The following is a 15,199-nucleotide window of genomic DNA, read 5'->3' on the forward strand; positions in this document are numbered from 1 at the left end:
AATCCTGGAGGTATGGTTGCTTACTCAGAGAACATTAATCTTAAGGAAATCAACTAACACAGGTTCATAACCAGGAGTTGAAGCTGATCCAAATTTTTTACTAAGTTATAGAAATTTTACAGGCGTGTATTTCTAGAACGTACTTATTTATATTTCAAAATGGGATTTATCTCAGTGTTTGACAGTATGTACAAGAAAAACTACAAGGTATAGAGGTAAACCCTTGACTTTAGCATTGGATTACATCATGGCTGGAGGTTTGGACTCAAGAGAGCTTTGATGAGCATGACATGGTCAAGAATGAGAGAAATGACCTGTGAGGCATCACAGAAATCAGTCCTAGGCCCAGTATTATTTCATGTGTATATTTGAGAGACATTTGGGATAAAGATAAAAAGTATCAACCACTTAGGGAACAACATAAACTCTGGTCCAGTGGTGGAGGATGCAGAAAGAGTCCTAAGGAGCTGAAAAGGCTTTTCAAGTGAGAAAAAGATTGCAGTTGATGATCACTGCAGACAAATGCAAAGGGCTGCACTTCAGTCACAACAGCATTGGTATATGTCCCCCAGATGAGTGGAACTGATGGTAGAAGAATAGGAAAATAATCGGAAGATGTTTTCAATGTTGGGTTGGAGCAAAAGCAGAGTGAGATGCCAAGGCAGCAGAAACTGGATGTTAGAATGTATTCTAATGGATGCAGACTCCAGAAGTAAAGAAGTAATATTATCCCATTACAAGACCCAGTTCAGGTCACACCATGAGCACTACATGCAGTTTGGAAGCAATATCTGGAGAGAAGTATCTGACCTCTTGAACTAATCAAGCGGATAGCCACCACAATGGTGGAGGATGGGCAGGAAAGATATGGCCACAACAGAGGCGTAGGTGATTTTCTTACTAGAATCGAGAGATGGAAGAGACATAATATGTGTGCAGAAGAACATGTTGGGGAGATGAGAAGGGTAACTCTAAAGAGGAAGGATAGGAGGAGGAAAGGAACACAGCCAACAGGTTGTAAAAAACAACTGTTTTTTCGATCTACAGAACTATCTCTTCAAATGGAAGGATATGGAGTCATTGAATGGACCATCAGAGCAGATACTGATGAGAAAATGCAAAGAGGCAGTCAAGAGGGCATGAGATAACTGAAGAATAGGAGGAGGGGGTGAAGATAGAAGGATAAATGATCTGGTGCAGACTAAATAAGCTAAAAGTACTTTTCTAGTTGACACGATATGCTGAATGCTGACAAGCCAAAAAAAAAAAGACAAAACTACAAGAGAAGAGCAAATTTTGACCATCAATCTGCACCCCCAATGGGTGAGAGATAAGCCCCATACGTACCCTGAATGTATATATACCAATTCCGAGACTGGCATACCTGAGAGAAAAGGGAATATTCCAAGAAATGGCTATCTCATACTTGGTATATGTATGTCCATTTTTTGGCCATTTGCTCTCCATATTTCTGGAGTCACACTAGCAGTTCCCAACATTTCAAATGGTTACCTTCTAGTGCCATATAAATGTAATATAGCCTAAAATGGTAATGAAGTAGACATTTCCTGTTTTAATAAAGAGCTCAAAGCAAAAATGAGAATTATTACCATTCAAGGGACCTTCAAAACCACGGGTGATCTCATTCATTATTATAACTGCATTGTTAGGTGTTATCTTAACTAAAAAAATGAGCTAATTGTCCTAACTTTTTGTGTCGTAAGTAACAATGACTAAGAGGTATAGCTAGGGTGGGGTGAAGGATGCACTTCACCTTGGACACAAACTGGCATTCAGTTTATGAATGTAAATACTGCATTTGTAGTCAAGGCTGGCATTTCAGCAATCCATGTGCAGTCTAGTACAGGAAAAGCAAGTATATAGCTGTAGCAAGCCACTTGTCACATTTATAGCAAGTGGATTACTACAGGTTAAAAATCTTTGCTTTGATACCCAACTTGGAGTTGAATGGGCAGCACATCAAGGTGGGGACATATAGCTATGGTTTTGTATTGAGTAATTACAGCCTATAAAGCCCTGAAGGATTTCTGAAAAATGTCTTAAAACCATATTATTGTTTCACAAATGTTCTTTGGTGAAGTTTAAATTAAAATGTCATCCATCAGAACTTACTGTTTTTAATACATTAAGTTTCAAAACCCCAAAGCTTAATTATGATTTTCTGTTTGACTTTTAATATGTTTTATACCTTGATAATTTCTATCAATAGTATGATTTATATAAAAGTGATACTTACCTGGCAGGGTAAATACCATGATTAAGGAGGTGGTTTCCCCATAGTGAGGCTCTTCCATTGCATTACATTTGGGTTAACCCCTGTGATATCCTCAAATGTGGGAAAATCAGCTGCATAATTTATGGTAGTGGGGACTCTGTGTTTGTGCTGTCCCTTAAACTTAAAAGCTATGTGGATTTGGCATAACGGTTAAAGTCTTTACCTCACAGACACAAGGTACAGGGTTTGATTTTTTTACCTTGGGTTACTGGCCAGATTTAAAACGTCCTTCAGGACAGTTAACCTAGTATTCACCTATGAATTTGTACAACAAAGACTGGTAGATATCTAGCCATCTTAGCCCACAATCTAAATCTGTGACTCATGTATGATGTTATTATGGACATGTCTTACTTTAACCAGAATGCTTCAAAAATATTTTCCTAACTATTATATCTCAATGACATTCCATGATTGAACTTTTGTTCATGCTTTTACAAGCTTTCTAATGATGTTGTACAAGTCACCCCTCCACATTTTGTTTTATGTATTTTTATAGAAATCAGGGATTTCTGTTTATTTTTTAAATAGTTTTCATAAACAAGATTCAGTGTCTCAGACTATACTAATGAAATGTCAAAGATCTGTAGCATCTTTGTTTATTTTCACAATGGGTCTCAGATAACACCATACCATACAATACAAGAGTGACAGTAGACTTGAGCAGAAAGTTCCATTCATCTGCTCCAGTACCAGCAATAATACTGTGTTCTCTGCCTCACCTCGTTTTATGGTATTCAGGTGCATTTGCAAATATTGCTAATATTCATAATTAAAGTTATAAACAATCAGTCTGACAGAACTTGCTCAAATTTTCAAATCCGAAAGAAGATCTTAAAGGGATTCAGTTTCAGGAAGTAAACTCATGAATCATGGTTGGGAAACCATCAAGAATGAGTTCACAGCCCTCCTTTCCTTGGTCAAATTTACCTTTTATCTAATCCTTACATTTATGGCAGCATTCTCCTAAATTTTTCAGGACAATGTTGGGTAAAGGAATGGTACTTTCTGTAAATGCAGCAGTCTGAATTCAGATTATCTGCATATGGTTTGGGAATGTGAGTGTTTAAGACCCCTGTGCTGCAAAGTCATTAATCCAATAAGTTGGGCTCATAGAGTACTTTTGGCTCCAGACCTGGATATACACCTCTAGCTTTCAGTCATTCCTTCACAGGGGCATTTTTTAGATGTTACAGTCTGGGTTAAGACTAAAATAGTGATTCATTTTTGTGTAGGTATAAAGATTGTGGTTTACCATTGAAAAGTATAATTGCACATATATTTCAGCACTATTTATAGTAAACTTATAAGTGCATTTTTATTAGTTTACTAACATTTGTGGGATGAGGCTGGATTCCATAAACCCAGTGTAGCACTGTGCAACTTTTCTGCTGAGAAAGTAAAGATGCCCTGATTGTAGTTGTTACTAAACCATCAGATATGCATGAAGCAGTGGTCAGAACAACAATAGCATGACAGGTTCTGCAAACAGTATAAAGGGATCTAAGTGACAACTATCCCCTCAGGGCTACTAGAGATACAGGTTCACTGCCCCAAAACGGATATTTAGAATGCTGCAACATCATGTGATTCCAAAACAAGAAATGCAGATTAAACACGTTATATATGCAAGACCTTCACAAGTGATATTGGTGTGCACAACACAAATATTTACTGTGGCAGTCAGTCTATCTTTGGGACTATGGATCCAGAAAAAAAAACAGATGACCATAATAAGTGTGTGCAAATGTTTATGGTATTAGACTGCAATCACGTATATTCCCCAAAGATCAAGCTAGTTTTAGACACATAAATTAGTTGCTTGTCTTCCTTCACTTTTTGTCTTTGTTGGCATGTCAGGTGTTAAACAATATTTTACTATCCTTTGTTCCTGTTTCTTTTTTAACAGAGAAGTTACATGGATATGAAGAAATACAACTACCATCTCATATCCCTTTTAGTCATTATAAAGACTTACTAAAACCTCATTAGACATGTCTGTTCAATGAGAGCATTAGTAACCTTGCTTTGTCTTTAAATCCTGTTTGCTGTAGCACCACACATTTCTGTGTCAATAATGGACTTATAAATAAGATGAAGACACCAAAAAGCTGATAAGTAGAGTTGTCTGTGTTATAGTTTTGTGAGACAATCTAGGCCACATTAAAGTTTGTCCATATGTTGATGTGGTCAACATCTTAAGCATATATTCATTTCTGAGCAGAAGTTTGAAGGTTTCTAGTTGAGTGCTATATAGCACATGCACAGATTTCCGTTTTTCAATGTATTTGTGACCATTTTTCCTGTTTAGTCCCTTTGCTGTCTGACCATCAGTCTGAAAGCAATGTGTGAGTGATAGCTAATTCACTATATCAGCATTTATTGCCAGTGTAGGATTTTTATTTAAACAGACCTGCAGTTTATACTTTTTCATTTCAGTGAAAGTAATATAATTTATGTATGCTTTTGCTCACATTACAGAGCACACTAGTGGTGCATTAATCCAAAGTAGGATCAAAGCAATGAAATAATCATCAAACTTCCAGTGATAAACAAAAACTTCACATACCTGAATCAAAAGGTTGTGAAACAGCTCTAAAATGCACACAACAACATTTAGAATCCCATGGCTTCTGAAAAGTTTTAGTGGATCCCTGATCCCTGGTTTAATTAATTTATTTCCTTCAGAGTTATTGCAGTGTAGTCTTGGGCCATGCCCAATATTATGTCATAAATCAGGGCACACCCCCCTTTATCCCGGTTTGGACATCTGAAAAGGTAGCATCTCTAATCATGATAGCCTTCTAATAGTTTCAAACATTTTTCCAGACTCACGCTGTCTTAGGTTCATAGGTTCATAGGTTGGTACTAGGCTATCGGCCCTAGGGCCTATACAAGCCAAGTCATAACAATTCTCTGGCTATTTCTTCTCACACTATTTATTTCCTGGACCCCTGTCTAGCAGGGCGACTGACGTGATCCCTGGGGTGAATTTCCTTTCACCCATCCAATCATCAAGGTTCCTTTTGAAGAGGGCCAAAGAGGTGCTCTGCTTGACATGTATGGGCAGTCTATTCCAGAGTTTGGGGAGTCTCTGGGTCAGGAACCTATCCCTGCAGCATGTTTTGTTTATTGTGATGACAAGGTTTAGATCCCTGGAGAGTGTGGCTCTGAGGGATTGGGATTTCTTTAAGTGTAGCATGTCTACAGCTCTGGGTTTGACATGGCCTTGTATGTTAAGCAGAAATCGCCTCAGAGTAGACGATATGCAACAGAGTATAGCTGGAGTTTTTTAAGGTGGTCAGCATAGGGCATCTGCTTTAGGCTTGTGATTTTTCTAGTGAGGTATGTCTGTGACCTTTCCAGTTGTTGCGGATGTCTTGAGAGGTACATACCAAATGGGATGTTGTATTCTATAATGGGTCTAATGAGGGATAAGTACAGTGGGACAATGACCTCCTTTTTTCTGGATGAAAAGCCCTTAGTGATGAGTTGTGCCACATAGAAGGATTTCCTGACTGTTGTGGTGATGTGGTTATTGAAGGTGAGACCACTGTCCACCTGTGTCCCTAAGTCTCATCACACTTTCGGTGTTTAGTGTACTGCCACCTATGTGGTAATTCACAGGTACATGTTTTTTCCCAAAGGAGATAACTATACATTTCTTAGCATTGAGCTTGAGCCCATGGCTCTGGCACCAAGCATCTCTTTCTGTAAGGCCCTTTTGTAGAGTCTCAACATCATTTGGGGATTCAATAATGGCTCCCAGTTTGCAGTCATCTGTGAACTTTGTTAGCCAGAGTCCCTTAGTGTTGGCCTGTACTTCAGAGAAGTAGATGTCAAACAAGAGAGGTCCCAGGACTGAACCCTGAGGTACCCCACTTGTCACTTGTCCTGAGATGGATTTGCAGTCAGCTACTTTTACAGTGTGGGTTCTGTCAGTAAGCCAGTTGGCAACCCATCGAGTGATGTAGGGATTAATGCCCAGCTTAGTAAGTTTATCTATGATTCCAGAGTGGGGGATGGTGTAAAAGGCCTTGGTGAGGTCCAGATAGGCTGTGTGGACTGCCTTACCCTCGTCTATGGCTCTGGAGACTGATTAGAAGTAGTCAATCAGGTTCAGGAGACAAGATCGGCCCTTCACGAACCCAAACTGGGTGGGGTCCAGTGTTTAAAGGTTGCCAATGTCTTTGTTTATAAGTTCCATGATAATACTTTCCATGGCCTTGCAGATCAGGCTCATCAGACTGATGGGGTGGTAGTTCCCGGGATCCAAGCTGGATCCCCCCTTGTGGAGTGGGATAACTGTAGCTGTGCGCCACTCAGTGGGCATGAAGCCTGAGGTGAGAGTATGATTAAACATGAGACTTAGGTGAGGTGCCAGTTCATTTTGTAGTTCATGTAGTACACAGCCCAGGATGTCATCTGGCCCCATGGATGCTGTATTCTTAGCTTTGGAGAGTGCATTTTTTACCTGTGTGGCCATTATTACCAGAATTTGGCAATCTTCTGGTATCGAGATGGGCCATTTAGGGGGTGAGAGAGGGGGTGAAGTTGGCACTGAATCGATCTGCCAGGATATTGGCAATATCCTTGGGATTAGTATATTTAATGCCATTCTGTTGTAGCTCAGAGCAGATCTGAGCATTGCCATTTAGATTCTTGACATAGTTATAGAATGCCTTGTGGTTGTCTTTGGAATCTTTGGCAATTTTATTTTCATAACTAGCTTTGGAGGATTTTATGAGGGATCTCAGCTTCTTACTGAGGCTGGTAAGGGAGTTTCTTGATCCAGGGATTTTCCTCTTTTCTGCAACAGTTTCTTCCTTTTGTTGTAAAGTTTGTTTATGGCAGGGGACCACCAGATTGGCTTCCTTTTTTTGGAGGAGAGCATCTTGGTTCTATTTGGCATGGCACAATTCATGCATGAGTGGATGTGATTGTACAGTGCCTTAGTGTAGGACTCAGCAGTCAAACTTTTAGTTCCCGTCGGCATGGGTGTCATGAAGTTTGTAACTTGTGACTTGAGTAGCATGACGTTGGCTTTGGAAAAGTTTTTTATGGAGGTTTCCTTACTGGGGGCTGGGTTGGGATGTGGATGTTAAGGGTGATTAGCTTATGGTCTGATCTGACCAACGAGTGGGTGACCATAGGTGTGAAGCATTGATTTCCCATGTTGGTAATGACCAGGTCTAGGTTACTGGAGCCCCTGGTACGACTATGGATTAGTTGATCCAGGGCATTGGAATTTATGAATTCCAAGAACCGTTGGGCAAAGGTGTTGGTACACAAGTAGTTTTCCCAGTTAATAGCAGGGTAGTTGAAATCACCCAGTATTATGGTGTTTGGTTGTATATTAATATTTTCCAGTATGTTTAGAAAGGTGTAGTGGGAATCTTGGGGCATGGTGGGGGATCTGTAGCAAGCTACAATTTGGATTGCAGTCTTACCTAGTTTTAGTTGCACCTGGAGAATTTCAGATGCATTGTGTTGGGCAACTAACCTGGTGGTGTGAATATCCTTGGTGAATATGGACACTCCTCCACCTTTAGTATTTCGATCCTGGTTTGGTGGCCGAAAAGTATGGTAAGAGTTGTAGCCTGGTATTGCAGTGGTGCACTCTGGAGCCTTGAACCAGGTGTCAGTTACTGCACAGATATCGATGTTCTCCATTTTTAGAAGTGCCTCGAGAGAGTGCATTTTGAGGTTTAGACTTCTAGCATTGAGTAGCATTACCTTCAGATTTTGCATGCTTGTACCAGTTATGGTGGTGGTTTTGTCCTTTGAACTTTGCCTAAAAAAGGCACTATAGGGGTGGCAAGAGCCTTTGCTAGTAACCTGAATCCCAACGGCAACAGGTGCAGACCATATCTGGCAAAGCATCGTGGTCTGTTGATAATGTTGTCCCAGGCAGACAGATACTGGATCACCTTTGAATGACACCAGAAGTTTAGCCAATTGTTGAAGTCAATCATTTTGTCCTTATATTGTGGTATTCTGGGTGAAGGCAGGATGCTACTCAGGGCTAGGGTCATACCTGCCTGGGCCACATGATCCAAGAGCTCTTCCATGTCTCTTTTCATGTAGTCCAGGGAGGTACGTCTCAAGTTATTCACTCCAACATGGACAATGACAGAGTCATATTTGTAATTGTTGTGGAGTGACTTAAGTGCACGAGTTATGTGGTGGATCCTGGCACCCGACAGGCAGCTCACTGTAATTTTCTCCTTGTTCAGCCTGGTCAGGGACATTGGGAGGCATATGCACTGTACTGATTTCAGTACAACTTCTATAGAAGAGGGGGTAGCTTTTTTAATTAAAAAAAATTACATATTTTTCTTTTTAAAAAAAAAGTGCTGGCTCCTTTAAGCATGGCTACATACCATACCAGCCAGTCAGAATTGAGCTCACGTCATGTCCGGCTGACTGGCTGCTAGTGGGAAATCTGCATAGCTTGAATTGCCTCGGGAAATGTGCATAGCTTAAATGTATTGCCGCATGCAATCGCAAATGGATTAGTGAGTGTGTGTGCAAAGCAATCGCAAATGGATTATCGTTGTGGATTCAGGTAAGGTGTGTGCAAACTACAAAGCAATCGCAAATAGATAGATTATCATTGTGGTGAACGGATTCAGGTAAGGAAATCTGCATAGCTTGAATGTATTGCTGTGTGTGTATTATCATTGTGATGAACGGATTCAGGTAAGACAATGTGCATAGCTTGAATGTATTGCTGTGTGTGTGTAAGGAAATGTGCATAGCTTGAATGTATTGCCGTGTGTGTGTGGATGGATTATCACTGTGGTGAACGGATTCAGGTGTGTGTGTGTGTGTGTGTGTGTGTGTGTGTGTGTGTGTGTGTGTGTGTGTGTGTGTGTGTGTGTGTGTGTGTGTGTGTGTGTGTGTGTGTGTGTGTGTGTGTGTGTCAGAGAGGGGTTGGTTCTCTATGTGTGGCTGAGTATACGTGAGTACAAAGTGGTAACAACACTGCAGATGGTTATGCAAAGGATTTAAAAACAGGTTCTATTGAACTGTGATCCTTTTTTATTCCCACATATACAAAGAGAAAACCTTCATACAACCTTGAGAAAATCCCACAGTACACATGCATTAATATTTTCCACATCTAGCGAAAACATTGCTTAAAGAAATAATATAAACCAGTAAAATTAATATTGAATAGATATTTCTTCTAAAGAAAGGCACAGTTTATAAACAGGATGCAGCTTTACAAGTGTGATTTTTGATTCTGCTGTATGCCAGTTTTCTGATAGTTAACTACTTCTGCCCCCAGGTCTTTGAAAAGTACCATTTTCGGAGTTCTCTGGCATTTTGTTTTTCATTTCAGATTTACTTTACTGCCTTGTGGTAATATTTTAACCTTGCTGTAGACTGTTTTTATTTAATTAAAGTTATTGTAGTAAATGATGCAGAGCTACACTGCCTGCTCCAAATGTGGCATATCAGGGACTTAAAATAATACAACTTCTAGGCACTGCTTCAGGTCATGTAGATATCCAGTGTGTGTGTGTGTGAAATGCCCCCACATAATACACCTGCTGGCTATAGGTGTTCAGGTTCAAACCCTGCACCTTTGCTTCAGGGTAAGAAGAGCCTAAAGTCCCTAACCACCACCATTTCTGAACTTTGGTTAGATTTTTTTTTCTAACAGTTGTGAGCTATGGTGAGAAGTGAGAACTGAAGTATTTCCCTCATTATTGTTTTTGTTGTATGTCCAAGTTTTTTGTGCTAAGTTGTGAAGTGAGAACTGCCGTTGTATTCCCTCATTATTGGCTTTGTTTGTCCAGTTTGTTTGTGCTAAGAGGTTGAGAGCTATCTAAATGATAGCCATTAAGTTTCAGTCTTCCTATGTTTCAAACTGCTGATTTAGCATAGTGGTATGTTGCAGTGACTGTAATGCATATGGTTCTGGGTTCAAGACATGCATGGTGATAACACAGCATTTTATTCTAGCAACTTTCCAAAATTATACAAGCAATGTTTAAAATGTGTCCCCCCCAATAAATGTTGGCTTTTTCCAGATTTCTTGTGCTGCAAAGTTAAGAGATACAGCTGAGTGTCGAGTACATTTTACAAGGAGCTGAGAGCTGCAGGGGAACTAAAGTTTAGTGCTGCTTATGCTGAGTTTGCTTGTACTGTTAATAGCACAACAGGTAGTGTACTTGCGTTTGATGCAGAAGGCTGTGGGTTCTTCTCCCACCATAGGTAGATGCATTACTGTACTGTGTTGTAAAGGGGGGGTGGATGCTGTAGTCCGTTTTGGTGAAGATATCTAGTAGTAACTATGAACCTGTTATCAGTTTGCCATCCATTCCCTATTGCAATATTACTAGCGTATCATTTTTTTAATGCAACATAGGCAATTTATTCCTCAAGGGCAACAGGCACTTTATTTGTAGATGAAACCATGAAATATAAAGTTGTTTGCTAGCAGCAGCCTCTTCATTAGTTACAGATTTCTTTAATGTGGAATTATATAGATGGCTTTTACTAGTTCAGATATTGTGCATATTTACTGATACTGGTGGACTGTAGAAGAGTAGACTTTTATGATGGAAATGTTCTGAATTGGGCTGTTTTGTCATTACTGGTGCATGCATTTTGTTTCATTGTTTACTGGAAAAATGCTAAAAACAGTAAATTTAAAACGCTCTCTAACAACTATACTGTATTGTAAAAGGAATATAATTTAATACAATCAGGAAGGTGTATCAAAGAGTACATGTATGTTTCATGTACAAGGCACCTATGATTTGAAAACAGCCCAAAGTTAATCTTTATCTGCCACTGGCAATATGTATTTTCTTTGAATGTAGGTTTCAATGCTGTTTCAATGAATGAGTTTCAAGGGCAGATAAGTTTTAATGCTATGTCTAGTTTCATTGTGAGACTGCATTGCTTTGTTTAGCAGATATTTATTGGTGTTCGTGCTGTAAAATGCAAAATAAAACATGTCTGGCAAATCATTTAAGAAAGAAGTCACTAAATAATGACTGACGTCAAGTTTCAGACGTCATAATCTTCAGAAAAATGCATGCTAATGCAAGACCTGTTATTCTATCAACTGTCTTAAGTTAATACAAGATCAATTTTTAGTACTGTTTGTATGTTCCCCCAATATATTTGGCCTTGTCCAGATTTCCTGCATTAAGAGGTTGAGAGGTATGTGCAAATAAATCGCTTTATAGAATTAGGAATCTCCAAATCTCTCAACTGTCCCCAATTTTGGCTCAAAATGTTGCTCTCCCTCTAATAATCCCTCCGCAAAATAGCAATTTTGGAAGAAAACGTGGAGGGTTTACTTTTATAAATAACTGTAATGATCAGAGTTATACATTACTTTTATTTCAGAAATGCATGTAGATTCTCTAATTTTGTCAGCTGCTCAAGTTAACAGTGCTCATATTAAAATGGTGTCCCTTCTTTGGCAGGTTCTCAGCTGTATTGTCTGGCAATTTTATATTTTTGCATCACATTTTTGGTCCGTTTTTCATAAAATTGCGGTTTTCTGGCAAATTAGTGGCAAATCATTAAAGACTGAAGTTAGAAAATAATGGCAGACATTTGAGTTTCAGATTTCATACCTTTCAGAAAATTCGTACTAATGCAAGACCTACTACTATTCAATTATCTTTCTAAGTTTATAAGAGCAATATTAAAAAAAAAATGTCCTTATTTTTGGGCCTTTGCCTCAGTTTTATTTATGGGTTTGTTGCTTTAAGAGGTTGAGAGGTATATGTGTGTGTGTGTGTGTGTGTGTGTGTGTGTGTGTGTGTGTGTGTGTGTGTGTGTGTGTGCATGTGGTAGGTAGCATACCTCTCAACTGTCCAAATTTTGCAGAATGTCCAGATTTTTGCCCCATATTTTTTGTCTGTTCCTCATAAATTGTGTGATTCTCTAGAAAATCATTGAAGGCTGAAGTTGCTAAATAATGACCGACATTTGAGTTTCAGACTTCATGTCCTTTAGAAAAATTCATACTAGCACAAATCCTGTTAATCTAGCAACTTTCTCATACTAGCACAAATCCTGTTATTCTAGCAACTTTCTACGTTCATGAGAGCATTATTTAATATCTGTCCCTGTTTATTTAAGGCTTTGTCCATATTTCTTGTACTAAGAGGTAGGTAGGGGTGTGTGTGTGAATGAAACACCCTAGTTAGGGGTAGCAGGTAGTTAGTAATTTACTCAAGCTCAAAACCTGTACCTTAGTTACAGAAAACAAAAGCATGAATCCTCTACCTCAACTACCATGCTGCATTTTTCAAAGAACTGACTTTCAGGTTCATTTTCAATTCAAGGAACCGAGTTTGAGTGAATCTATATTATATTACTGAAGAGGCATTACAGCGAATGCCTCTTCATCGACACTAAAAGAGCAAACCGTGAATTACAATAATGGCCATAGTTTGGCTGGGGAGGGGGGTAGCAGTTTGAGAGGTGTGAGTACAAATTTGAAAATCCTAGCTACACCCCTGAGCCTGGTGAGTGGGACATCAGTGTGCCTGACTATAGAGTCACTTATGACTAAAGTGTTAGGTACGTTGTCTTGCCTTAGGGGCTGTTGCTGGGTGGCACACTGGTGCTGTGAGCTATGTGACACTTTGGTTGTGATTGGTGTTTGCTTGCATTTCAGTTTTGGAGTTCCTTGTTGCTTCGGCAGGTTACAGTTAAGGACCTCCACATATGTGGATTTAGTGTTGCTATGTGTGGGTGTTGGTGGTCTGAGTTTAGAAGGGCTATGTATTGCTTGAGGTGTAGTGCAGGTATTAACCTTCTCCTCTTGACTGTCTAGCACAATCTTGGGTGGAGAGAGCTTTGCTTCCATTTTGGCTATGTAAGTCTTTACCCAGATAATTATTTTTACTGATCCAAAACATCTTCTTTCAGTCCACTTGCACAGGCTTCTTCTTTTAACTTCAAAAATATTTTATAATTTACTAAGAAAATATTACCAAACTCCCAAGAAGAAAGTAGTCAGGATAATTTTTAAATCGCAGTTGCGCGAATACAGAAGCATTGACACATATTGAGCAAACCGCGAAAACACTGAACAGCCTGAAGCGCAAAATTTGAAATGTCAAATCATCATAGTTGGCCCTTCTCCGATATAGCTCCTTAAGGTAAGTGTGCAATAGTTATGGACCTTAGGGTTAGGGTGCAGGTTAAGGTAAGTGCATATATAGTAATATATGTAAGCTTTAGTTTAGGGTTAGAAGTAGGGCTTTGTTAAGTGTATGTATGTGGTTTATTTATTTTGTTTGGGTAAGTAGTATGTAGGCTCTACTTGATATGGTCGACATTTCACAAAGTCGAAATTCATATCTCCGAGACCATATGATCGACATTTGAAATGTTGACCATACAAGTAGAACATAAAAAAAAAAAAACTTACCTTAACACTGCTAGCAGGGGTCTTCACCCCCCTGCAGCCCCCCACACCCCCCGGAACTTAAATATACCAACTCCAAGATCGCACTACAGTGTGGAAGTGGAAATCTTTAAATTCCGCACTGTAGGGAGATGCCAGTTCCCCATGGTCAACATTTAAAATGTCGATCATATGGTCTCGGCCATATGAATGTCAACATTGTGAAATGTCGATCATTCAAAGGGGACCCAATACATAGTGGGAGGTGGGAGGTGGGGTTGGCCAACTATGCCGATTTGACATTTTGAATTTCGTGGTTCAGGATGTTCGGTGTTTTCGCGGTTCGCTCAATATGTGTCGATGTTTCTGTATTCGCATATGTGAGGTTTTGCGGTTAGAATATAGACCCATTTTTAAATACCATTAAATACAAAAGGAGGCTGCAGAGACAATCTTGAAGAAGGAAAAGAAAACATATACACAGAAAGTAAAAGAAGGCAAAAGTGGAATAACAGAAAAGAAGGAGCAGCAACTAAACTAAAAACTTCTACAAAGCAGATTATATCCTTCTAAGGGATGGTATAAATATCTTCAATGCACCTCCCCCCTCAGATGGAACTGGCAACTATGCCGAATCCTACACTAATGCTTTTTACAAACACCTGTATAACTGCATTGATATGGCTGTACCTCATAGGACCAAAACAAGCTCTTCAAAGAAGAGCAAACCTGCCTAGTGGACAACTGCCATTAACAGGATTTACAATACGAGGAAGAAATTGTTGTCCAAAAGTAAAAGGGTGCAAGCTCTAAACTAGAAATGCTCCCTCCTCAGCATAAATAAGCAAATAAAATTTATTGTGAAGTCTTCCAAAGTAAACTATGAATCCAAATTAGCACTCTCAACTAAGGGCAACCATAAGGCATTCTTTAGTTACATCTATAGCCTAAAAGGTAAGATCCAGATTTTTGCTGAACTGGCAGTTAATGATACCATATATACTGTGCCTGTGGACATAGCAAACCTGTTAGCTGACAGGTTCTGTGAAAACTTCACTCCCCTGTCCCCACCACACATACCCCATGACATTTCTTCCTCTTGTCCCCTACCTTGTTGTATCTCTAGAGATCAGGTCATAAATGCCCTCTCTAAGACCAAAAATACAGCATCTATGGGACCTGATAACATCCCAAGCTGCATCCTACTTGGCCTCCAACAAGAATTAGCAACAGCATAGGCTACTCTTCTCAATCATAGTCTAGGCACCGGCTTCATCCCAGCTGAATGGAAAATGGCCACCATTATCCATTGCACAAAAGTGGTGCTTCCACTGACCCTAGGAATTATATACCTATTAGCCTGGCTAGCCTTATTTGCAAGGCCATGGAGTGAATCATTATGGACCTTATCAACAAAGATATAGGTCATTTCCAAACATGTGACCCTACTCAGTTTGGATTTGTCAAAGGGAGATTGTGCCTGTTAAACCTGATGGATTTCTTTGAGACAG

The 15,199-nt window shown here is 39.5% G+C and overlaps 1 non-coding gene across 1 annotated transcript; it reads left to right on the forward strand.

Annotated features, from left to right (window-relative positions):
• The first annotated feature begins 2,249 nt into the window (after window positions 1-2,249).
• On the forward strand, window positions 2,250-2,414 carry LOC122809818. The gene has a single exon (XR_006365957.1). It is a non-coding gene; the product is annotated as a U1 spliceosomal RNA (small nuclear RNA).
• Window positions 2,415-15,199: the final 12,785 nt, after the last annotated feature.

Source organism: Protopterus annectens, chromosome 8.part0 (genome assembly GCF_019279795.1).
Source record: "Protopterus annectens isolate FY-2018-M chromosome 8.part0, PAN1.0, whole genome shotgun sequence".
Classification (NCBI taxonomy): domain Eukaryota; kingdom Metazoa; phylum Chordata; order Ceratodontiformes; family Protopteridae; genus Protopterus; species Protopterus annectens.